At 34.3% G+C, this 26,192-nt stretch overlaps 1 long non-coding RNA gene and 1 pseudogene across 1 annotated transcript; one reads left to right on the forward strand and one right to left on the reverse strand.

The window, feature by feature from the left end:
• Positions 1–996: 996 nt before the first annotated feature.
• LOC121245225 lies at positions 997–2,277 on the forward strand (annotated as a pseudogene).
• A 16,518-nt stretch (positions 2,278–18,795) lies between these two features.
• Positions 18,796–25,575, reverse strand: LOC121245224. Its single transcript, XR_005936590.1, has 5 exons — positions 25,531–25,575; positions 25,365–25,418; positions 19,816–19,868; positions 19,218–19,303; positions 18,796–19,061 (listed from the first exon to the last, which is right to left on the reverse strand). It is a non-coding gene; the product is annotated as an uncharacterized LOC121245224 (long non-coding RNA).
• Between the last annotated feature and the right edge of the window lie 617 nt (positions 25,576–26,192).

The following is a 26,192-nucleotide window of genomic DNA, read 5'->3' on the forward strand; positions in this document are numbered from 1 at the left end:
TAATGCTAGATACAAATCTCAAATAGACAAGTCTCATACAAGTTTTTGTAAAAAAAAAAAGTGGGTACTCTCACTAATAAAGAAAATATTTTTTTTACACTTTTTTTAAGTGGGATCCACTTTTTTACAAGAGCTTGTATGAGATTTGTCTATTTGGGACAAAATAAGAAAAATCACTGTTCACAATTAGATAGGCACTTATTATAATAGAGTAGATATTTGTTGAACAATGGTAGCAGAAGTCCATGCATATTGATTGTTCTAGCTAACCAATATAGAACATTTTTAATACGACTTAGCCAACTTTTATATTGCACTAACATTTTCGCTAAGACGTTAATGCCAGTGCACTTCAATGAATTTTGTCATATATCACGAGACCTAGAAGTAAATACCTTGCTAGTGCAAATTAAACTAAATATTTGACTTGTGATGTCCTGAAACTCCAAGCTTTAAATTTTCCGCGTATAAAGATTTCTAGAGTAAAAAGTACGTCTAGGGACTACTCAAGTAATTAATTAGACGCGATGAACCATAACACTAAAACATTGACAAACAATTCATGATGAAGTTCTTGTGTCAATTTGACGTAAAGAAATAAACATATAAAATAGTCTTTATAAGTAATCAATTTGACGGAAACAATAGTCTTTTCGAGGGACGACTTTATCACATTTACTACAATTTCTCATAAACCCAACGTATACGTCCGATCGACACGAAGGTCACGGTCTTGACCACAATTATCGGCGATGTACAAATATTCTTAAATGCTTTAACTATTGGATTTATATATATATATATATATATATATATATTTATATGTATTTTAGATATATGTATGATAGAACTATGGACATCCAGCAGATCGACAAGTAGTGAATAAATATTGGGTAATGTCGGAGAATGGACATGTGGTATACTCATCCTATCATAAAATGACACGTGTGTATAATATGCATAAGTAGGTTTAATTATGACATGTTGTAATAGAACGCGAGTACTATGTCAATGCCATAGCATATATATATGCATGCACCTGTATCATCGTGATAAGCATGCATGTATGATTTACAACTAAAATGGTATATCTTTGACTAAATTCATTTGCTGCATATATCTAAGATGGATATGTTGCTTTCATGTTCGACATATATGCATGGTGACAAGGAATTATTTTGTTTGATGTTGCATGTCTATGAATATTGCAGGTGCTCAATCCGCTACAATAACTTTCACAAACAACTGTTTGAATACCATCTAGCCAGGAACCCTAACCGCTGATCAGAAACCTCAACTATAAACAACCGGTTTTGAGTTAGCATCCGGAGCATCCACATCACTGGATGCCCAAGCTCCCTGGAAAGGCCTGTTTTGGGCACGAACTGGTTGCTCCACAGACGCCTCGGGAGGGTTCTCTTGCATTACTGCAGATTGTGCCTCCGGCCAGGTTGCATGCAATGGGAACGGTGTTGTCCCGCCAGCATCTTTGGTAGAAATAAACATAGCAGAAAATGGTGGGAAAGACTTTTACGATGTCAGCCTTGTTGATGGCTTCAAGGCCAGGTTGCATGCAATGGGAACGGTGTTGTCCCGCCAGCATCTTTGGTAGAAATAAACATAGCAGAAAATGGTGGGAAAGACTTTTACGATGTCAGCCTTGTTGATGGCTTCAACCTTCCTGATTCAGTGAGTTCAGAAGGTGGGACCGGTGATTGCCAGACCTCAAGTTGCCCGGCCAATGTGAATCGCGGTTTGCCCAGCAGACCTACAACTGAAAGCTGGGGATGGAAGCGTGATCGCATGCAAGAGCGCATGCATAGTGTTCAATCAGCCACAATACTGCTGCACTGGCGATTTCAATAAGCCAGAAACATGTCCTCCCATGATCTTCGAGAACCAGTGCCCTCAAGCTCATAGCTATGCTTATGATGATAAAAATAGCACCTTTACCTGCTCCGCTGCACCTAATTACGTTATCACTTTCTGCCCTTCAACTTGATCAAGAATTATGATTTATTATAATAATTTATCACTTTCTATAATTTATGATAATAATAATAATAATCTACGTACTCAGTGTAACAAATAATAATGAATTACTACATATAGAAAATTAATAAAATGCGCAAATTATATAAATTTCTTGTGCTTTTCTGTATGCAGCCACTCTATCTTCACATGCGACTATATATTCATTCATGGGAGGTAGTGCATGATGCTACTCTCTTGTGATAATATGCCATCAGAAGCTCCTTTCTGTTTGAATCGACCAAAATTAACCCATACAGGTTTCTATTATTTTTATATTTGATGGTTCACATGCAATATTTATATTTAATCTAACGAGTAATATTATGTACAAGTTTCAAATAGACAAGTGTCATACTAGTCTTTTATAAAAAAGTGGATCCCACTAATAACTAATAATTTTTTTACATTTTTTTAAGGTGAGGTCTACTTTTTGATATGGGCTTGCATGTGACTTATCTGTTTGAAACTTGTACAAATAATTTCTCTTAATCCAACACCGGCTTCCAAAGTTTAGCAGATGACTCACTCAAGATTGTTTCTTTATTTACATTTGTACACACAGACATGCACACCATGGTCTATTGATTCCATGCACAGTGATACAAATGGTTGTTAATTAAATCATCACTAGAGGTTATTCTAAGGGAAAATTAATGTTTAAAGTTCCTATGGTTTCACTTTCTCAAAATTCGTACATTTGGTTTAAAAAGTTTAAAACAAGCACTTATATATAGTTATGGTTAAGTTTCAAATTGGCCCTTTCGTCAGGACTTGTCATTCTCCCAATGGAAATGCTGATATGGCTGTTGACTGTCATGTACCAGCATCAATAAGAAGACCACATGTGGAATATCTAGTATGTACCGTTAGCATTTAAAAGTTAAAAAAATGCAAAGTCATGAGCATGCATGAATAGTTAAAAAAAAAAAAAGAAAAGATAAACGACCGCGTCAGCATTTGTTGATCAGGATACAAACCGTAAAACCAATTTGAAACTTTGACCTTAATTAAGTGTTTGTTCTAAATTATTAAGCTACATAGACTGAACAGTAATCTTCTCTTATCTTAATTGCGATAAAGAATATTTAATTTTTAAAAAATGATAATAAAAAGGTGAAAGAAATTATGAAATATTTGGACATTTTTCTCTAGGCAGCTTGAACGACTTGGGTTCGCAAGCCTAACACAATTAACCCACTCTAGGAAGTAACTTGTCATATGTAGGCCCAAGAGAACCAGATTCTCTAAATAGTGATAATATTTTTTCAGTGTTTGTATCATACAAAAAAAAGGGCTTTGAGTTCACCATAAACATAATATAACGAGAGGAAAATGGGCTTTCAGTCGCCATGAAAATTTGAAAAAAAAAAAAAAAAAAAAAAAAAGAATTTGAGGGTATTTCATTCCCAAATCCATGTAATGATGTACAACATCCGCTCTATTTCATTGGAATATTGGATATGATGAAACTCATATTCTACTTCATAAATACTAAATGAGTGGATCCACTACAACAGAATGTGTGTTTTGTGACAGAAAAAACTGTCACAAAAAAATGGCAAACCGTCACTAAACATATTTGGTGACGGTTTGAAATCGTCACCATGACTGTCACCTAAAGTGCGTCACAGAAAACATTTGGTGACGGTTTACTGTTCAACCGTCACAAAAAATATTTTTAGTGACGGTTGGAAGTGTTCCGTTCGGTACAACGTTCGAAATTTCCTTTTTTTATGACGGTTATGAACTGTCACAGAAAATCACGTTCGGACATAAAATCAAACGTTCGGACGTTATACCCAACCGATTGGCGTTCGAATGAGAGAAGTTGACGTTCGTTGGATATCGTGTTCGAACGTATCATATTTACGTTCGAATGTTAATGCGTCCGAACGTTAATTACAATAAACGTTCGAATATTTGTTCGAACGTAAACGTAAATGTTCAAACGTAGCGCGTTTAATGTTTGGACGTTATTTCGAATGTAAATGAAGGAGCGTCCGAATGCAAGTTCTTTGTTCGAACGTTAGTCGCTTTACCGTTAGAACGGTTTGTTCGTTTTAGCGTGAGTACGTTCGAACGTATAGTTTAACGTTCGAACGATTCAATTGTATTTACGTTCGAACGTTTGTTACAGTGTGAACCAACGTTCGAACGATTTTTATTTACATTCGAACGTACAGATCATAAATACTAATTTCATAAAATTTAAAAACATAATACCAATTGTATCATATTACATACCCAATTAACAAGTAACAATGTCTTATAAAAGTACAAAATTAGATATTAAAACTAGTCAGAAATATTGATAAAATTTATTTCTTCTTTTTCCCTCGCCCATAGGGATTCAGTTGCAACGACATAACACTCTCCATTTGCACCATCATTTCCCGTTGTACTTGCTCTTGCACTTCACTGCGTATTCTTTCTTCCTGGTCTCTCTGTTGGTCCTGCAAACGCGTCTCTAAATGAAACTGTCGTTCTAAGAGAGACTCTAACTCTTGTTGTCTCGACCTCATATACTCATTGTCACGCCGTGCAGCTTCTAAATCTGCCGTAAGATTATTAATTTGTGAAGCCGATGAGGTTGAGGAGGATGAACATTTATGCTTGATAGATCGTCCCAAACCTCTTGCCATATTAGACTGTGGCCCGAGCACTTACGTGAATATGTCTATGTCACTAGGAGAGGATTCTCCAGAAGCCGACTGCATCTCCATCATTTTTTCCTGAAATTTGAAAGGTAATGATCATTAATAGATAACGTATTAAAATAAATAGAAATAAAAAATAAATTATTCACATGTTGCATAATTTATTTAACAAAATTAACACTGCTTACATAATTATCTACAGCGACAGGATCCATCCACTCACTATGCTCATTAGTGTGAGCAGCAGCATAGACATGAATGAGGGAAAAGTTTTCAGGATCATCACGTTTCTAACAAAGCGACAATATTAGCAATTTTAAAAAGATAATATTAGTACTTATCAGAAATAATATCAGGAAAATAAATGAATTCTATAATTTTTTAATTATCATTTTTTCAGCAAGACGGTGGAATGACCTTGAACCGACACGATGGTGGACAGTCAGAACGGATCTATTCTGTGCATTTGTAGAACTCAAGTGCTACAAAATATATTAAAAATGTTAATTGTAATATGTATACATATAATATATAAAACGAATATGAATGTAAATAATTAAAAGATATAAATGTAAAATACCTGATAATCTGGAGATGCGAAAAGATCACAACACTTTCTCCAATTATCTAACTTCATTTGCTGAAAAGGAGACTGCCCAGCCTCTTCGAACGTCTCAAACTTCTTGAAGTGGTCATGACATCGTCCTTTGTGACGTCGGAATAGTGTAGCCATCAACTCATTCACGGTTCTCAAATCCTCACTACGGCCAAAGTCGAGGTCGAGTTCATCCTAATAAGGGAATCAGGTAAAAAAATATAATATATTAATCTAGGTGAAAAAAATGTACTGAAAAGTAAACTCACCAGCACACGACTTCGAATGTGCTCCTTAATCTCATTCGGAACATCTCGCCATGAGCGCACATAAAATGGAGCATAAGCTCGAACTACTGTGCTAATATAGGAGGAAAGCGCTGCTGCACTATCATCCACTCCTCCAGTGGAATTATCAGGAATTGTGATCTTCAGTTTACCATGCCTTCTATTTTTTTCAAGAGAGATTCCACGTATATAGCCACGACCGCTACGTGTAGATGCATCAACTACATGATAATAGATATACTATAATTATAATTATATAGTTATTGAGAAAAAAGTATTAACTATATATATAATTATCAACGACAATATTTCCTTACTGGTAGGTGTCGACTGGCTGTTGTTCTCTTCTGTGTTAGCTTGATCTTCAGGAACGGATTCCTCGAGTGGGGAGTCCTCAATGGATTCAGGACTTGGACTTGGCGGAGGCATATTTATTCGTTGTCGTTTTGGCGGCATTCTTTAAAATAATTAATTATATCAAAGAAAATTAATTAGAAGAAATTATGAAAATTCAAGATATTTTATAGTCACCTATATGAATAAAATATTTAGTACTTTTATTCTTCAGATGAATTTTCCATGCTTGTTTCAGAATCTCCATCAATAACATCTTCATCATCATCATGCACCTCTTCTTCATCATCTTTATCCACCTCCTGCCCGGATAGAAATACGTCTCCATCTTCTGACTCGTCTTCTTCTTCTTCCTCCTCACTGACTTGAATTGAATGATCATTTAATACAGACGGGTCGAGATGTACGAGTGGGACATCATCTCTACACAAGGGGAGCAACTCGAGTGTACCGAGGTCAACAAACAAGTTAATACCCTCTCCATCTTCCTGGTATGCCTCAACAATCGGAGTGTCATCTTCATCTCCACTATTCTCGTAATCTGCACTTGTTCCTGCTTCATATATATTTCGAGGAACAAATTTTTATACGACTCGCCAAGTTATCTCCCCACTATCTTCATCAGCACTTTTCATTGGATCAATCAAGTAATAGACTTGGGTAGTTTGACAAGCCAATACGAATGGATCATCTTCGTACCATTTAGATGCAGTATTGACACTCGTAAAGTGATTATCCCTATGTATCGAAACCCGACCACAGCCTAGATCCCACCAATCACATTTAAAGACATATGTTACAGACCCACCCAGATGTTTCAATCCGATAATATCACGTATGACACCATAATAGTCAATATCATCTGTTCCATGACTCCCCTCGACCAACACACCACAATTTTGAGTCTTTCTATTACGTTCACAGTCCAAAGTATGGAATCTATAACCTCGAACCGTGCATGCAGTATATCGAAGTGCTCTATTTGAGGGACCACGGGCCAATGCATACAATTCAGAAGAAATTGATCCGGGATCACGAGCACGTTGTTCCAAAATCTATAAATTGAAATAGTATATATTTATTATTTCATTATCCAGAGTTAAAAATTTCACAATATAACATATATATAATTTTAGTTCATACACGTTCTTCAAACCATCCGGGAAATTCTTCCTCGTGTCTTGCCTCTATATTTTCTACGCCTTCCGTCCTAAGTTTGTCCATGTGGTCACTGTTATAACATGTTGCAAAAGAAGTATATTTTGAGCACAACAATTCTAATTAATTAAAGAAAACTATAATTATTCAAAGAAATGAAATGACACACCTAAGATAATCATCAATCTCTCGGCAGTTATTTAGCACATACCACTGAACTTTACCCAACTCTCCATCAATTAAATCGTAACCTGTTTGTGCACCCAAGGGTCGTACATTCTGGGAAAACACCGATAGCTCACGAGGAGGCGGAGTAGCAAGATCAGCATTTTGCTCTTGACGATTAAATCGTGTCTCAACACCACGAAGATATAGAGAGCAAAATGTTAACCATTCATCGTGTATATAGGCCTCTGCTATTGAACCCTCTGCTTTGGCTTTATTCCCAACAGTGCGCTTCAATCGACCCAAATATCTTTCAACTGGATACATCCAACGGAACTGCATCGGTCCACCCAGAAGTACCTCTCGCGGTAAATGTATTGCTAAATGGACCATGACATCAAAAAATGATGGTGGAAAGATCTGTTCTAATTTACATAGTATAGTAGCAATGTCTTCTTCCAATTTCAACAACACATCTTGATTTACTACCCGAGCGCACAAATCCTTGAAAAACATACATAGTTCAGATATGGCCACACGTACATTAGATGTAAGCTTCCCACGAATTCCCACAGGTAATAACTTCTGCAAAAATACGTGACAATCATGACTTTTCAATCCATTGATTTTCCAATCATCAGGACTCACGCATCTACCAATATTTAAAGCATAACCATCTGGCGACTTCACACCTTGCAACCATTTGCAGAAATCCATCCTCTCCTCCCTCGTCATCATAAAACATGCATGCGGCATGACCACCCTGTTGCCTTCCACCCGCAAATGCAGATTATGTTTAATTCTCATTCTCTCAAGATCTTTCCTCGTCTTGATCGTGTCTTTCGTCTTTTTGTTAATACTCATCAATATACCCAGTATATTATCACAAATATTCTTCTCTATGTGCATTACATCCAAACTATGTCGCAACTTGCATGACGACCAATACGGCAAGTAAAAAAAAAATACTACGCTTTGTCCAATTCAATTCTGGTACGGCTCGTTTTCTCTTGTTCTTTCCCCCGACCTTTGCCAAAATTGTTCGCTCTAACATGTTGCAGTTGTTCCACTATCTCTTCTCCAGACAACTCTTTTGGTGCAATCCTATCCTCTACTCTCTCATCAAACTTGGCACATTCTCTTCTCCATGCATGATTTGCTGGTAAATAACGTCGATGACCTATGAAACATAACTTCTGAGAAAATTTTAGCCACTCACTAGCAGTTTCTTTATTACACGTCGGACACCCTAACTTCCCTTTCGTACTCCAGCCGGAAAGATTCCCATACGCCGAAAAATCATTTATGGTCCACATTACCGCAGCATGCATCTGAAAAGATGTCGACTTAGATGCATCATAAGTTCTAACCCCTGTTTCCCATAACTCTTTCAGCTCTTCAATCAACGGCTGCATGAATACGTCAATATCATTCCCAGGTGATCTAGGGCCAGGGATGAGTAAAGTTAACAAAAAGTTTGGCGCCTTCATACACCTCCATGTTGGAAGATTGTACGGAATCAATACCACGGGCCAACTGCTATAACTTGTACTCATATTCCCAAAAGGGTTGAATCCATCGGTTGTGAGTCCCAGGCGCACGTTCCGAGCTTCTAACCCGAACTCTGGATACTGATTATCGAAAGACTGCCACGCAAGTGAATCAGCTGGATGCCTCATATACCCGTCATTCTTAACTCTTTTCTCCTCGTGCCACCTCATATCATGAGCTGTTTTCTTACATATATATAGTCTTTGCAACCTAGGTTTCAAGGGAAAATACCGCAACACCTTAACTGGGACGTTTTTCTTACCTTTCCACCTTGACTCTCCACATACAGGACATGCTTGTTTCTCCTCGTTCTCCTTCCAGAATAATACACAATCATTCTTGCATGCATGTATGGACTTGTACTCAAATCCTAATCCCTTTCTCAACTGCTTCGCTTCATAAAAGTTCTTAGGCAATGCAGACCCTTCGGGAAGCACCTCGTTAAATAAGTTCAATACCATGTTTATCGCTTTCGTCGACATCTCACACAATGATTTAATGTGAAGCAACCGCATAATAAACGACATTTTGGAATGTTTTGTACAACCTGGGTAAAGCTCACGCTTTGCATCTTCCCACAGTGAAGGGAAATTTTCACAATCAGTCCCTGATCCACCAGTTGAGGCATTGTCGTTAACCTCATCCATAAACATCCCAGCTCCAATGTCACCCAACATCTCCTCCATCTCATCATGCTCATAATCATTATCCATGTGCCGCAAATAATTGTGATGATCGACCAATACATCTGCTGACCCTTCATACGGCTCACCATGCAGTACTCATCGTGTATACCCCAGATCCATACCGTTCACAAATATATGACGCGCTACTTCATCCAATCCTATCGCACACAAATTTTTACACCCTCGACATGGACACTTAATGTAACCACGACTATCAGCAGAAGCCCGTGCAAAATCAATAAAAGTTCTTACTCCACATGCATAGGGTACGTAATCCTTTCCAAGTCTATCGTCCAGACGCATCCAATTTTTGTCCATTTCTAAAAACATCTATATATTAATAACACGTACATTGAAAATTCACATGTATGTCATGCTCCAATTCTCATTACTTTTTTGATAAGGTAGTTGGTCGTATCCCATTCGAGATTATATTCTCCATATTGCACAAATCTCGTCACTCTACTAATTTCTACGTTAATAGAAATTTCGGCAACACCTCCCCATAATTCTCCAAGTATACATGTTCAAATATCGGGATTGTGACCCTACGAACAGTATACCCGAAGAACAGTAGAAGAAGACACCGAAACTTCATATAAACCTAGAAAGTAGCGAGTAACAAAAATGTGCAATACAGATAATATAATCTCAAATTGTCCACACTGGACAATTCAGGAATCAGTGGACACATAAATGTACACTGATTCCCAAACGGGTCTTAGGGTATTTATGCAATATCATACGCATCTAGCAAAAAATCATACAACAATATCTCCATATTGTTAAACTAAAGAGGGATGGAAGATTATGTGACCCTACGTTTCGTGTCTTGTACACAACGAGGGAGAATGATCTTGAAGAAATGTTTAAATTTTAGTCTAATTACTTAACTGTCACAAACTGTCCGACCTTGACAACTCTCAAGGCCGAAGAGACTATGACAGTCAAGCAATTAGACCAAAATTTAGAGATTATAATTGTTATATATAATTTTAAAGGTTATTATATAATTTTAATTATTATCATTCCACAATTATAATCTTAATTGTTATACTTAATTGAGTGAGTTATTTACTTATATAGACAATAAGTATATAATTTTTATATAAGAATCTATTTGATCCTTATTTCCTTTCTCTTTAGTTTATAATAAATAAGTATATTTACATATTCAAACTCTACTTATTTAGTAGTTTCAAGACTTTTTTATTGAAGAGTATTTTAAAGGTTATATTATAATTATAATTATTATCATTCTTAAAATATAAATTTAATTGTTTACTTAAATTGTAAAAGAAGTATAATATAATTTTAAATATTATAATTCTTAAAGAGTTAGTTTTATTTGTTATTACTTAATTTCAAATATTATTATAAATATTTAATTATCATTCTTAAATTTCAATGGTTATACAATAATTTTAATTATTATAATTCTTAAAGAGTTACTTTTATTTGTTATTACTTAATTTGAAATATTATTATCACAATTTTTCAAATCCATATCACAACATATTCACAATAACTCACAAACTATTTACAAACTATACAAATAATAATCACAATATTTCAATTGTAAGCATAAAATAACATGCCACATGTATTAATAAAGCTTGAGGACAATATATTTGTAACAATGTAAACATATTCAGACGTCATTCACAAATAATAATTTAAATATTTCAAGTCTATATCACAACATATTCATAATAACTCACAATATATTCACAAGATAACATGCCACATGTATTAACATATTTCTAAAGTTGAGTAAGCAATAAACATGTATTAACAAAGCCTAATGAAAATATATTTCTAATAATAAACACAATATTTCAAATTCATATCACAACATATTTACAATAACTCACAAACTATTTACAAACTATACAAACAATAATCACAATATTTCAAGAGTAAGCATAAAATCACAACAACATATTGATAAAGTTTAGAAATATACCTAGCACTCACAATATCCTCTTACAAATCAAAATCTTCCAACTTCCCAAAACAAGCAATCCTTCAAAAAAATACAACACTAATTTATTAGAAATATTCTATAACAAAAACACATTGTATAAATATTATAAAATTCAAATAAAGACAAGAAATAAAAATTTTTTCTTACCAAAACTCAACTCTCTCTAACTCTCTAACTCAACTCTCTCTCACTCTCTCTCTCTCTCTCTCTCTCTCTCTCTGTTGCGCGCACGGGAGAAGAAGAAATGATCCGCTTCCTCCCGTGCGCGTACTGATTAAGTTCTAAAATTATTAGTTTAAACGTTCGAACGTTTAAGTTGTACGTCTGAACGTTATATTCTAAAATTATTCCCGCCCATAACGTTCGGACGTTTATAGTACACGTTCGAACGTACCCTTCTTATTTATAACATAAAATCTAGCGGGAAAGTTCTCGCACTTTCCTCATATATGTTCGAATGTATCACAATTTTTCGTTCGAACGTTCGTAAATTTACAGATAAACGTTCGAACATTTAACTTAAACGTCCGAACGTACATTTCATCAAAGTGTTACCATATTTGAGCGGGAAATTTCCCGCACTAATTTAACTAACGTTCGAACGTTAACATATTTGGTGTTTGGATGTACATAATTTTTTGGTGATTTTCATCAAATAACGTTCGAACGTATAGTATAAACGTCCGAACGTCTGAATAATCACACAGATACCTTAATCGAGCGGGAAATTTTCCGCTCCTAGTTTAACGTTCGAATGTTAAATTGAAACGTTCCAACGTACGATTCCTACTATACTAACTTATAATATAATATATATACTACATTTTATATATATATTTATAACTATATACTACATTGTATAGTATGATAGCATAATACTTTAAATGAGAACATAAATGTATATAATATATAAATTATACCATATATATAAATCAATAATATATATTAAATTGTTACTTGTTAAATTCTTTATTATATACTAACTTATACTATAATATATATACTACATTTTATATATCTATAACTATATACTACATTGTATAGTATGATAGTATAATATTTTAAATGAGAACATAAATGTATATAATATATAAATTATACCATATATATAAATCAATAATATATATTAAATTGTTACTTATTAAATTCTTTATTATATACTAACTTATAGTATAATATATATACTACATTTTATATATCTATAACTATATACTACATTGCATAGTATGATAGCATAATATTTTAAATGAGAACATAAATGTATATAATATATAAATTATACCATATAAATAAATCAATAATATATATTAAATTGTTACTTATTAAATTCTTTATTATATACTAATTTATAATATAATATATATACTACATTTTATATATATATATTTATAACTATATACTACATTGTATAGTATGATAGCATAATACTTTAAACGAGAACATAAATGTATATAATATATAAATTATACCATATATATAAATCAATAATATATATTAAATTGTTACTTATTAAATTCTTTATTATATACTAACTTATAATATAATATATATACTACATTTTATATATATATTTATAACTATATACTACATTGTATAGTATGATAGCATAATACTTTAAATGAGAACATAAATGTATATAATATATAAATTATACCATATATATAAATCAATAATATATATTAAATTGTTACTTATTAAATTCTTTATTATATACTAACTTATAGTATAATATATATACTACATTTTATATATCTATAACTGTATACTACATTATATTGTATGATAGCATAATATTTTAAATGAGAACATAAATGTATATAATATATAAATTATACCATATATATAAATCAATAATATATATTAAATTGTTACTTATTAAATTCTTTATTATATACTAACTTATACTATAATATATATACTACATTTTATATATCTATAACTATATACTACTTATTAAATCATCAATAAACACCATATGCTCAGAAACTATTCACAAAATTCACAAACAATAATCACAATTATTTCAAGAGTAAGCATAAAATCGCAACAACATGTATAAACATATTGCTAAACTTTAGAAATATAACAAGCACTAAAAAAAAAAACCAATAATCTAATTGTCAATAATATTATATAACATCCTAATATATAACATAAACATTTATAATATAATATTAAATTGAAAAACGCTCAAACGTAATAATAAGTACGTTCGAACGTTCTGTGTATATAAGGCCAAAACCGAACATCGAAACGACATTTCCAATACGTATCATCGTCTACTCCGTTGCACGCCGCCACGCCTTCTTCACCGCCGCCGTCAACTCCGCCACAACCGTCACTAAAGGTAGGGATTCATCTTTTATTCAAGTAACATGTATTTTATTGAGATTTGGATTGAGTTTTGTTTAAAACCGGATAAGTAGTTGCCGGATTTTCAACTTCATTTTCCGGCCACCACGGCTAGTCATTGGCCGAATAGTCACCGTAGAAATGTTTCATGAAGTGTATACTTCATTTCCACGGTGACATTTCGGTATTTAGAATCGTGTAGAGAAATTTTTGAGATTTCAATAATGGCTGAGTCGACTCAGCCATTCTGCATCAAAACGTTCGAACGTTTCACCAAGACGTTCGAACGTACGACGTTTAAATTACAGAGCCGTTACAGCTTCCACGTTCAAATGTTTAATTATAACATCCGAACGTAATGATTTTCTACATTATTCATGCTTCGACGTTCGGACGTTCATATTTATGTTCACATGTAAAACAAATACGTTCGAACGTATTTGTTTTAACGTCCGAACGTACGTCAGCCAATATTTATTTCCTGCTTATGTTCGAACGTACATTGTTACATTCGAACGTATTTGTTTTACGTTCGAATGTAAATATATTGACATTATTTTACGTGCGAACGTATAAATAAACGTCCGAACGTTTTATCTTTAACTTTCAAACGTTAAAGATAAAACGTTCGAACATTACAGCAGAACATCTTAAAATTAATACAAAAAAATGCATTATTGTAAATAATTTTTTTTCCTTTTCTATTTTCAGGATATGGCTCTTCCACTGCATACTAGGAAACGAGGGAGGGAATGAGTCACGTCGGACACTGCCCGTATCGGAGCTCGTACTGTTATGGTAGAGCGAGAGGTCTTAATTAATGAGTTCGACGAACTCTGTTGGCAGCAGACGAACCTAAGAGATGTTTTCCTCAGTAGAGGCTGGGGAAATATCTGCACATTGAGGGGGAAGGTATACCCCTCAATGGTTCAAGAATTCTATATGGGGATGTGTGACATGCCTCAGGATGCATCCTCTCACACCGTGACTGTACGCAGTGTTTCCATTGAGGTATCAGCAGATGTCATCGGCGAGCACCTTGGGATTCGTCGAGGAGTGAAGACATTTGCACACTCGACACCCCGTGAGGATGTAGGCACTTCTACATCATCTACTGGCCGGGGATGTGAGCCAGCATCAGCGAGAGATGCAGGCCAGTCAGAGGCTGAGGATTGTGGCGTCGAGGCTCGGGATGATGACCGAGACGAGGATTTCTACATCCTTACCGGGAGGGATCGCATACAGATCGAGCGGAAGAACGCCTTCAACCAGAACCATCTGCTGCATTTCTTCCGCATGTTGCACCTTATTATTGCAACAAATGTCGATCCTGTGGCTCATAAAACCACATTTAGTCGGCTTCGGTCACAATTTTTGATACGAGTGGCACGTGGAGATCCTATAGATTTGCCATTGCACATCTTTCAGAGGATTCGTTACGAGGCGAGCATCGTCTCCACGGATAATCTCCCATATGGTGTCCTCATCAGCCGACTATTACTTGCATGGGGAGTGCAGACCTAGCCAGAGGAGTGGGTCAAAGATCAAATGAGCCCCCTCGACATGACCACGCATCGACGTAGCATTGGACAGGCGAGGGGACGTCAGCCACCCCCTGTAGAGGATCTAGTTCCTCCGACGCAGCCTGAGCTAGGTCATGTCGGGAGTAGTAGTCAGCATACACCGAGTACATCTGCAGAAGATGTGCAGCCTGCTTGGGTTGATGCGGTCATCTCACAACTGACTGCGCATATCGATCATAAGATCGATCGATCGCTCGAGGCTATATCGGCGTCTGTTGCTGAACTCACCCATCGTGTAACTATCCTCAACGACAAGGTTGATACCTTAACTGAGGAGGTACGGAGTTCGACTTTTGCGGATAACGTTATCATCTGACTGTTGTTTACTACATTCTATCAAATTTTGTATTTTATTTTTAATATTTGTAACGAACAATATTATTGAATATTTCTATCGTTTTTTAATTTTAATTTTTAATCTTCTTTGATGTTATATTTTTCAACTTTAATACTAAATCACTGCATTTCAAATATATATAAATCAATAATATATATTTATATATTACAAAGTGTGTATATATAAATATATACAATTCAATTTTTTAGACTTGTTCACAAATTATGCACAATAAAAACCACATAATTTTTAAATTAAAGTCATTTAATTTAAATTTACAATGAACGTTCGAATGTTATTACTTAACGTTCGAACATTGGTGCAAACATTTTACGTTCGAACGTAAAATTAATAACATTCGAACGGTTGCGCCAAAACATTTTACGTTCAAACGTAAACAGACATAAAGTTCGAACGTATATGTAACGTTCGAACGCATATTTCCCATACGTTGGAACGTAAAAAAATCTCATTCTATCTTTAGTGACGGTTTCCAGAAACTGTCACAGAAAATGCCTTTTAGTGACGGTCTAGGGACTGTCACAATTTCCTAATCGTCACTAAAAAGCAATTGTGTTGTAGTGGGATATTATCCAATTTACATCTTACTTCATATTTTATATTAAATTGACTCTCCTCTCTCTCTCTCTCTCTATATATATATATTCAATTAAGCAGGAAATCATTTGGAAATTTAATAGGTACAAGCATTTATCTAGAAACCCTCATAACTAGTACTGGTAATTGCTTAATTTCTACAAGCCAATGGCAAAGAGCTTGAAACAATTTAAAAGAATGATTAGGCTTTAATTAGGCTTGAATGTGACATTTTAAGCGACATGTTTGATCAAGTAAGCCATCTTTAACTTTCTATTCCCCTCTAATGATTAGTAGTCATCTTTAGCTTGATTGCAGATATTACCACTTGTGCGCCATGCACATTACACCTGAACAAGAAAATCGGTTTTTTCTGGCATTTGAAATTCGCCGCAATAGGTGCTTAAATCGATGCATATAACTATTCCCAGCGATTTATAAATCGCTGCACGTCTGTTGCATTTGTTTGTTCATGATGACTTGCATAATTTAGTATATTTTATCATTTCTTAACTTTAAACTTTAGTCTAATTTTATTTATTTTTATTGATTTTAGGCTTTATTGTCATCATTTAAATTTATTTCAGATTTGAAGAAAATGAAGACCTAATTTTACAAGCCTATTGTTTAAGAACTCTCTCATTTAAATGAAGATGTTATTTGAATATAGGAGTTGTTGAATAAAAAGAGAAAAATGCATAGTTTTCGGCTTCTGCACGCATGATGGGCAATTGAATTTTGAATGACTCATTTTCAAAAAAGAAGAAATGGAGTTACGGAAGGGACGCATACGAATAGGAGCTTTGACTTGGTCTTCATGGTGCATGAGCTAGTCTGATCTTTGGCTTTGACACATGCACGAAACGGAACATCAGCTTTTGGCATGCAGACGAAGAGGGGCCAATGTTGAGTCTTCGAGTTTGACTTTGGCACGCACGAAATTTGAATTCAAAAAGGTTTTGAATTGACTTTGCCAAGAAGAACGGCCGAGGCGGGTTTTAAAAAGAAAAAGAACTCTCTTTTCCGAAAAGAAAAAAAGAAATGGAGTGATGGAAAAAGAAAAAAAGGGCACGAACGAAAAAAGAAATAAAAAAAGCAGAAGAAGAAAAAAAGGAGACAGACGACGCTGCGATTGACGCACGGACTGATGCTTCGATTGAGAGGCTTGGATTGCGAGGAGCATTTTGAGTGTTCATTTTGTTCTATTCTTCTCTCAGAAAAATGATGGTGAATTCGTTTATGTAAAATTTAATTTTGAGCATGAACTAAATTTTATTTATTCTAGGAAAACGATTTAATCTAGTTCTGACCTATGCTTGCCTTCTATTCTAATTTGAAGTAATTCTCTTCTATGTTTGTCTAATTTATTCTGAACTTATTGCTTCTAATTAACTGGCCATAAATTAGATGATTTTAATATTGTGATTTGCTGTCGAAAGAGGGAATTATATGATAGATCTTGGATATTTCAGTATAGGTAAATATAGAGATCGAAAGACTTGTATGAACCTATGTAGTATTAAAGTCATTGATCTTATTGCTTTCTTACTTTATTAATTTGCATACTCTTGTGTAAAATGATGAACAGGAATTATTTCCAATTGACTGTCGAAATAAGATTTTGGATGTTTGTGGAGATCTGCTAACAAATAGAGAGAATTAAATTCAATTAGTTAGATGAGTAAAGCATAGTAAGGGATTAGTGAAATCGATTTCCTATAAGTTTTCTTTCTCATTGATTTGATCTTCAAACAACATATTTCTTTTTCTTTGAGTATTTTCTTTGAATTAATTTTATTTTAAATTGTAATTACAAAAATCTTAGTAACTTTTCTAGATAAAGTCGAGATTAGTATAATTTTGGTATTTTTCAAAAGTAAGTTATCAATCCCTGAGAATGATACTCTTCTCATCACATTACTATAAAACTACGATACTGTGCACGTGCAGTCTTGCACCGATCAGTTCACTTCTATTTTAACCCAGCGAATACCAAAAATCGCCGCAAATTCTTACTTTTTCTGGCTTGCCTATTGAATAGTTGGAAAAACTCATTTGCAGCGAATTATAATCGCCGGAAATAGAAAAAAGACTTAACCGAAAATAACTTTTTCCAACGAATGTGTTTCAACACTAAAAGCTTATGGGAACCATAAAGACCTTTTGCGACTAACGTTATTCGCTGCAATTACACATTTCCATCGATCACGGAATCGTCACAAATTTCCATCCAAAATGTTCGACGCTAAAAGCTTATTTGCGACGTACGTTGATTGTCGTAAATAAGTATTTGTGACAAAAAATAAACATTTTGTGGCAAATTTTAGTCGTCGGGAAAAGTATGTTACAAAAAAAATAAATAAATAAATACTAGTGAAATAAGATGGCTTTCATAGCCTAAAACACACAAAAATTTGTTACAATACATTATAAGTACACTAAGTAGAAAAGATTAAAAAGAGAAGATCTTTTCAATATTAAAAAGAGTAGAAATAAGTATCAATATTCAATAAGCCTACATTTATTTTCTTGGCTGACTCCTTTAAACTTATTGCATATCAATTGCCATAATATTCCCTGTTTTCCAAGTATGCTTTTTTAACATGATAGCAACCAACTACTCCATGGACATCATACGAATGTATGAATATATGTTCTTCCCAACTCACACCCAAAAAGGTCATTATGATCCAAAGAAAGCATGCAATACCTCTTCAACTGAGAAAGAATGAAAATCGAATAAAATGTCACAATTTATCAAATGACTCTCACAATCTCACAACCTAGAAAATAAAAATTAAAGAAAAAAAAATAACAGCAGCGAGAAATCCACCAGCGTATAGAAATTTGCACAGCCAAATGAAATGAAGATACTCAGCTTAAAGTAGACTCAAAAGTTCTTCTTGCTGTCAAATACCCACTGAGGTACTTCCCCACTTAATGAGTTGTTGGTTAAGAACCTACATCCATAAAATAAATGTTATCTCATTTCTTGCCAAGTTAATTGTCATTATTGTAGGGGAGATAATTTGACAACCAAATTAAAAATGAGATATTTGCATAAATAAACTAATATTTAGTTCCTGTGATTATCAGCTTACAATCTTTGTATTCACACTTCAATAATGAGAGATAAATTGAAGTGATTATATAATTGCAATAATATAGGCTTGTATAAAATCTTTGTATTCACACTTCTACACAATCCTAGTAAGTGTAGAGGTAGAGCCATTTTATTCAAAATTTTGAGCATGAAACTTAATGAAGCTATCTGGCTTCTATCCAAAAGAGGCAGAGAGACGGAAAAAAAAATGTTATAGTAGAGTATATGTGATTGAAACACATTTGCCACTAAAAATTGCAGATTACCTAAATCTCCATCCCCATAAAGCTAAAAAGTTCACTAATTTGCCATTGGGCCTTTCGAAAGTTAAAATAACTATAAACCTATCAACTAGAAGAGAAAAGAAACCTGTATGGCACATACAGAGAAGTGCCCAAAATCAGTAAGCATTGCTTCTACACCTGCAGCAACACAGGAACTCATTCAATGACATGAGTAGAAACTAAGCGAAACTAGCCCAACAATAAAGCCACAATCATCAACTTGGCATGAAAGAAAAATCTTAAGGAAATATAGATCATAATGCACAAAACCTCACAATATAAATCCCAAACTATTTAGGCAGTACATTCTGTTGCAATGAGTCAACACAAGTCAGAAAAGACATTCATTCCACTCGAGCATTTTCAGGACCAATAAGCCTGTGTTTTATGTCAAAAGGTAATGTTTAAGTGAACCACACGTACCCAGGGGCATAATTGCACATGGTTATAAATTGTTTGAATTCCTGCCCAAACAATAACATTCGCCTCTACAAACAGTTTCAAATCCTAAAACAAATTCTCATTTTACAAATTTTCAACTTTCCTTTTCATGATATATTCTTTACAAGAATGAAATAACTTTTGAGGTGGATTTAAGCTGAAGCGAGTGCCTTGTTGTCTCACTTTCCTTTCCTATATACCACTTTCAATTATATATTCATGGACCAGGTAGTCTAGGTTTCACCATAAAGAAATTATTGAGTTTGAAAACAATGACTTGTAGCCTACATGTACAAGCATCTATTCTTAACAGATACTCATATGCTACTAAGCATACTTTCATCAATTTCTTCTGCAAGATAACATATTTATACCATCTAATGTAGAAAAACAAACAATATTTACAAGGACTACTCTGAGTTTTGACTTAAAAGGAAAGTTTCCATTTTTGGGATGGCACTTCTCCAAGTAACTAAACGCAAATGGTGATCATTTATATTAGATTCCAGGAATCTATAAAAATATTGATATTGAAGTAAAGAAGCCAGATTGCACCAGAGAAAACTGGCGAGAGGAAATGAAACGCCATGGCCAAATGAAGAAAGGAAACGATACATCAAAACAAGAAAGAGGCAGTACTCTTGTTCTATTGTTGACAGCGACCAAAAAATTGATAATGAAGTAGTTCTGAAACTCTGAACATTCAAGGCTCTACAGATATAAGGACTCTAAAAGTTAAAGCCTTTTTACTCACCATAGATTTGGTTGAAGGAATTAATAACCTCCCCTATCTAATGTACTACTGCTTAAATCATATCTCCATCATTTGTTTCTTTGACTTCTACAACATGGGAATGGGATTTTCTTCAAGAAGCAGTGACGCACAAATGCAAAACCAAAAGAGCAAGTTGCTGCCATCAGAACGAACAACTTCTTCATTAACTTTCGGTATTAACAATCTGATGCAACTGGTTTAAGGAACTAGGTTCTATTATATAGTACTTGCTACAACAAAATGGATGTAAAAATGTCAAACACTTATCAATGTAATTCACACTCCAAACATTAAATCAACGAGGAAGTTCTAAAGGAAATGGCCTATGGGATTTCAATACATTCCCTGTTCATCCTGCCCATGGAGAATTCTTGACATCGACTTACTATATAATGTGGAACATAATGACTAATTAAATAAATCAAGTACCCCAAAATAATTGGCATAAATTAATGGGTGTCATCTGTATCTCGAATTGTTAAATGATAATGGCAAAGCATTCATCATGTCAAGTCCAACTGCATGATGGATCTTCTTGTCATAGCACTCTGTTTGCAAACAGAATACATGGATTAAAGACAAGAAGTTATTCTATGAGGACATATGGTATGGTAATGGGCCCTAAAAATCTAGTAAATTATTATTTATCACTATATATATATATATATATATCTACATATTTATTGCTATCTAGTGTTGGTGCTAGAATTTGGTATTATTTGATTAAAAATTCTTACTTGTAGGATAAATGTGGGAAGTTGTTGTTGGTTGTTATGTCAGCTGTGTTAAGTTCCTTGTTTGTTTCCATCATGAGCTTGTTACTTGAGTATAAAAGAGATCTAAGTGATGGATGTCAACTAGTAGTTTTGCATATATCATGCATGGTTGTAATCTTATTATTGTACTTGGAATGGCAAAGTACACCCTTCAACTCATGAGAAAAAATAGAGTAAAATAACAGAAAAAATAGAGAGTAAAATAACAGAATGGTAACTTACATCCTCCAACTCATGGAAATTCTTAGAAAAAAACAGAGTACAATTGTTCTGGATATGCCTCAAGATGATGAGACATGAAGCAGTATGTTAAAAAAAAAATAAAAGTCCGTCAAGAAATGTATGCCAACACAAGCATGAGAGAGAGTGTAACGCCCCGTTCCCGGAGGTCCAGAGAGTTAACTCTTAATACCTAAAATTAACTTAAATAACACAACTATAAAATCCAGAAATTTCCATAAAATATTAATTCATTCAATCCAAATATCTAAGTTCCTCTATGGGGACAATAAAGAAAATCTCAATAACATAAATTAAAAACTCTCCAAAACTCGAAATTATCCTTAACTCATCAAGTCAAAATACCCAAAAAATAAAATCAGTTTACCAACTACGACTCTCAAATAAACACTTGTACCCTCAGGCACTTATTCCATTCCGATCATCACACCTTGCTAAAACTTCCTACTCTTGTTCTCCAGCTGAACCATCAAAATTATCTGAAAAATATATGGAGATAAGGGGTGAGTTATCAACAACTCAGTAAGCAGAGGACATATACCAGTGTGTAAACATGAGCATTTACAGAATTCGGAATGCAGAAACAAAATATTTTCTTTTAGAATGCCAAATCAGAATAACATTTTCATAATGCAACATCAGAACATGTTATAAAAAATATCAGAGTGAAAGTTCGAAAATATTCATAATCAAAATCCCTTTGGCATAGCATAAACTGAAACATCACATCTTATCTTATCATATTAGAACAAATACCATATTTAACCCCCATGGTAGAATTGTGCAAACCCTAGTAGCTAACCTAGCAGAAACAGAATGTGAATATTCCTCTTATTCATTCTCGGAGCCCTGAGTGTGCACATAGGAAAGACCACGCAGAAAACCACTTTGTTTCCAAAGTGGGTGCACAAGAAACAGAAAAGTTGGTACCAACCCGAACAAAGGCCACAGTTTTACACCCGTGGTGAGGTCAGAATGGAACAGAAACAGAAACAAAATGTTATGCCAGAGGTTTTCAGAAATCACATCAGATCATATCAGAGTACCGTAAATCTTTAGAATAGAACAAAATTATATCACAATATAATTTATGCACAAACTTTCATATTCGCTCGCTTTTTCAAAGTTTAGAAACAGAATATCAAACATAAACTCATGTCTACAACAGTCATGACAGAAATTAATTTCTTCTTAAACAGAATCTCATGAATAATGCAGAACAATCAACTGAAATAGTTCAAATTTCTTTTCATAATCAAATATGTATATTTTTCAAAAATAACCTCAGGTCATTTTATTTTAAATGCAAAGTCTAGCAAAGGAACCCCGCTTACTTGGACTTCTTAGCTTTTTCAGAATTTTCCTCAAAAAATGTCGAACAATAATTAAACGTCACCTATAAAATAATCATGTAATTATCATAAATTGTCAATTAATCACGTATTTCGATATTTAATCCTAAGCTTCTAAAATAACCTATTTAATTCCTCAAAACCTAGAATTCTCAAAATTTCCAAAATACCATCAGTATCCACTTAATCGAATTCGTACCGAATAAGAATTTAATCGAGCAAGTATTAAGATAATTATAGAACTCAATAAAAAATTAATATTCAAAATATCTAAAATTACCAACAGCATTTTATAAATAAATAGAATACATTGCCTACTAAAATTTCCATAAAATAGGTCATGAAAAACTCATCTCTTAAGAAAAATAGGTTTACTTCTATTAATTAACAATATTATCAAAATACAATATAATACTTAATGGGACTTAAAGTAAAACCCATTTAAATATAAACCCTTATAATAAACAAAACTTCTCACCCGAAAACATTAGGCTTAAACCGGGAACTTTCCATATATATACATATATATTAGGTTAAAACTTTACATATAAATATACGTATATATATATATATATATATATAATTACGTCTTAAGAAATAAAACTAGCGATGAACATAAACACATGAATATCAGACATGCAGCGGCGGCAGAGACTCACCGAGTAGGTATCGTGCGACGCCGCAGTGCGCGATGGAAGGTGGTGCACTTGGTGGCTATGCATTGGACGAGAAAGAGAGAGAGAGATGCACGGTGAGAGAGGGACAAAGTCATGATATACAGAGTGAAACACGGCATGCATGGAGGTGTTACCGAGACGGTGGCACGACTAGGCGTGGCTGAGATGTTGGACTATAGGTTCCCTTTGCGCCGCGAAGGAGACATCCGAAAGGGTTGGAAAAAATGAAAAACTTGCCATGCTTGGAGGAGCAATCAATTGCTCTATTTTTGGAAGCTAAAACAAAGTATGTCGTGAGTGCTTCTCCTTCATTAGCTGGGTGACAGTTGTTGGCCTCCCTTGGTGGTGAGGATGGCTGGAGGGTGGTGCGCTGTTTGCACAGAGGAGTTGCTGTCCACGACTTCGAGTGGCAGGGCAACGGCGTCATGGGAAGGAAAGAAATAGCGTTGTGTTACGGCTTGGCCAGCGGTTGGGTGTTCCATGGCTTGGGGTGGTTCTACGAGACCAAGGCGGAGGAGTTCTCTGTAGTGGCTATCTTACAATGTTGGTGGTTTGTGGTGGAGGATGAGGGGAAGGAGGGACAAGATCGAAACGGATGATGGTTGTGGATGGTGATTCTGTGCATGCGTGGGAGTTTTGCGGTAGCTAGGCTTGGTAAACCAACATGCAGGTACGTGCGTATATATATATAAACTGGCGGTGAAGGAAAAAAAAACCCTAGAGATAAGAGAGTAACGTGCATGCGGACGGTGAAGAGTCGTGTGTGTGTATGCATGTCACGAACGGATGCGTGTGTATGCATGCCATGAATGAAGCGAACACTTACGGGTGAAAAAGAAACATAGACGGAAAAAAAAATAAAACATGCAGAAAAATATTTTATGTGTGAAGAAAATAAAACAAAATAAAATGAACAAAATAAATAAATAAAAAAATCATTAAATAAAATAAAAAAAAAGTTTGATTGGGTCCGGGTGTTACAGAGAGGGAGAGAGAGAGAGAGAGAGAGAGAGAGACCTGATGGCCATTACCAGTAGTTGTGCAGGCTACAAAAGATTCTTTATCAGTGCCTCCTAAAGATGAGCATCTTCCCCAACTTTCTCCATTTGAGGTTGTATATGAGCAACATTCTTCATTCCGACCATTAGTCTTATCCTACAAAATCATAACTACAAAGTTCCAATGAAACTATAAGGAAATGAAAAAGCCCAAAATCAACAGTCAGACTCATTTTCTACTTCAAGTCATGTTTGATGGTCTCACCACAAACTTTGCTTAATATTTACCAATACGTATATTTGCTTAGTATTTTTTTCAAAAGTTCATGAAGAAAGCTTTAATTGATGCAGCTAGCTTCTGTTTAAAATTCTCACCACAAACATTGCAATTTGAGCTGTAGACCCCAAAGCAACATCTAAAGTTATATCCTCCATTTGAGCCCAAAAGATTTCACTAATTAGATTAACAATCTTGTTGTTATTTCAAAATAAAATAGCACACAAGAAAATTAAAACCAATTCCAATATATATAGTACTCACCAACTTGTTCTTGAAAGCAAATATGATTGCTCCTGCATGTTCTATAGATCAAAGGCTTAGAAGCATCAAATAAAAATATCAAAGTCATTGGAGTAACATTAAACCATAAAAGACCCAAACTTTCTTAAAACAAAAATTGTTTTTCCTCTTCCCGTTTCTAAATTTCTAGATTTGAGAAAATGTTTCATCAAAAGCTTTAATCATACAACTAATCTCCAAGAAAACATTCATATAAAAATGTTGAAAATGCTCCATAAAAAGTTTAGACAAGGATTTGTCCATTAGCTTGGTCAAAAAGTCCACAATATAACACAATAACCAGATTATCGCCCAGATTGACCTCTCCATGGTTAAAATAACTTTTGACCAATCAAATGACCATGAAATCAAACAAACAAGATACCCAAGGAAACTAGACTCAAAAGAAAGATAACTTTCATGAAGAAATCATCGTGAGAAGATACTTACAAAGGTTCCTAAAATGGAATGCAAAAAGCCTTTAGAATCTGCCAGAGAGAGCTTCTAAGGGTTTCTTTCTAAGAATGGGGGTGAAAAGTGGTGACGTGAGGGAAGTGTTGACCTAAATGCCTCTAGTACTTTTGAAAAGGGATGTATGGCCTTGTATGACATCTTGAGGTATGGTGGTTAGGTCACAAAAATGT

Source organism: Juglans microcarpa x Juglans regia, unplaced genomic scaffold (assembly GCF_004785595.1).
Source record: "Juglans microcarpa x Juglans regia isolate MS1-56 unplaced genomic scaffold, Jm3101_v1.0 JmScfU0002, whole genome shotgun sequence".
Lineage (NCBI taxonomy): Eukaryota > Viridiplantae > Streptophyta > Magnoliopsida > Fagales > Juglandaceae > Juglans > Juglans microcarpa x Juglans regia.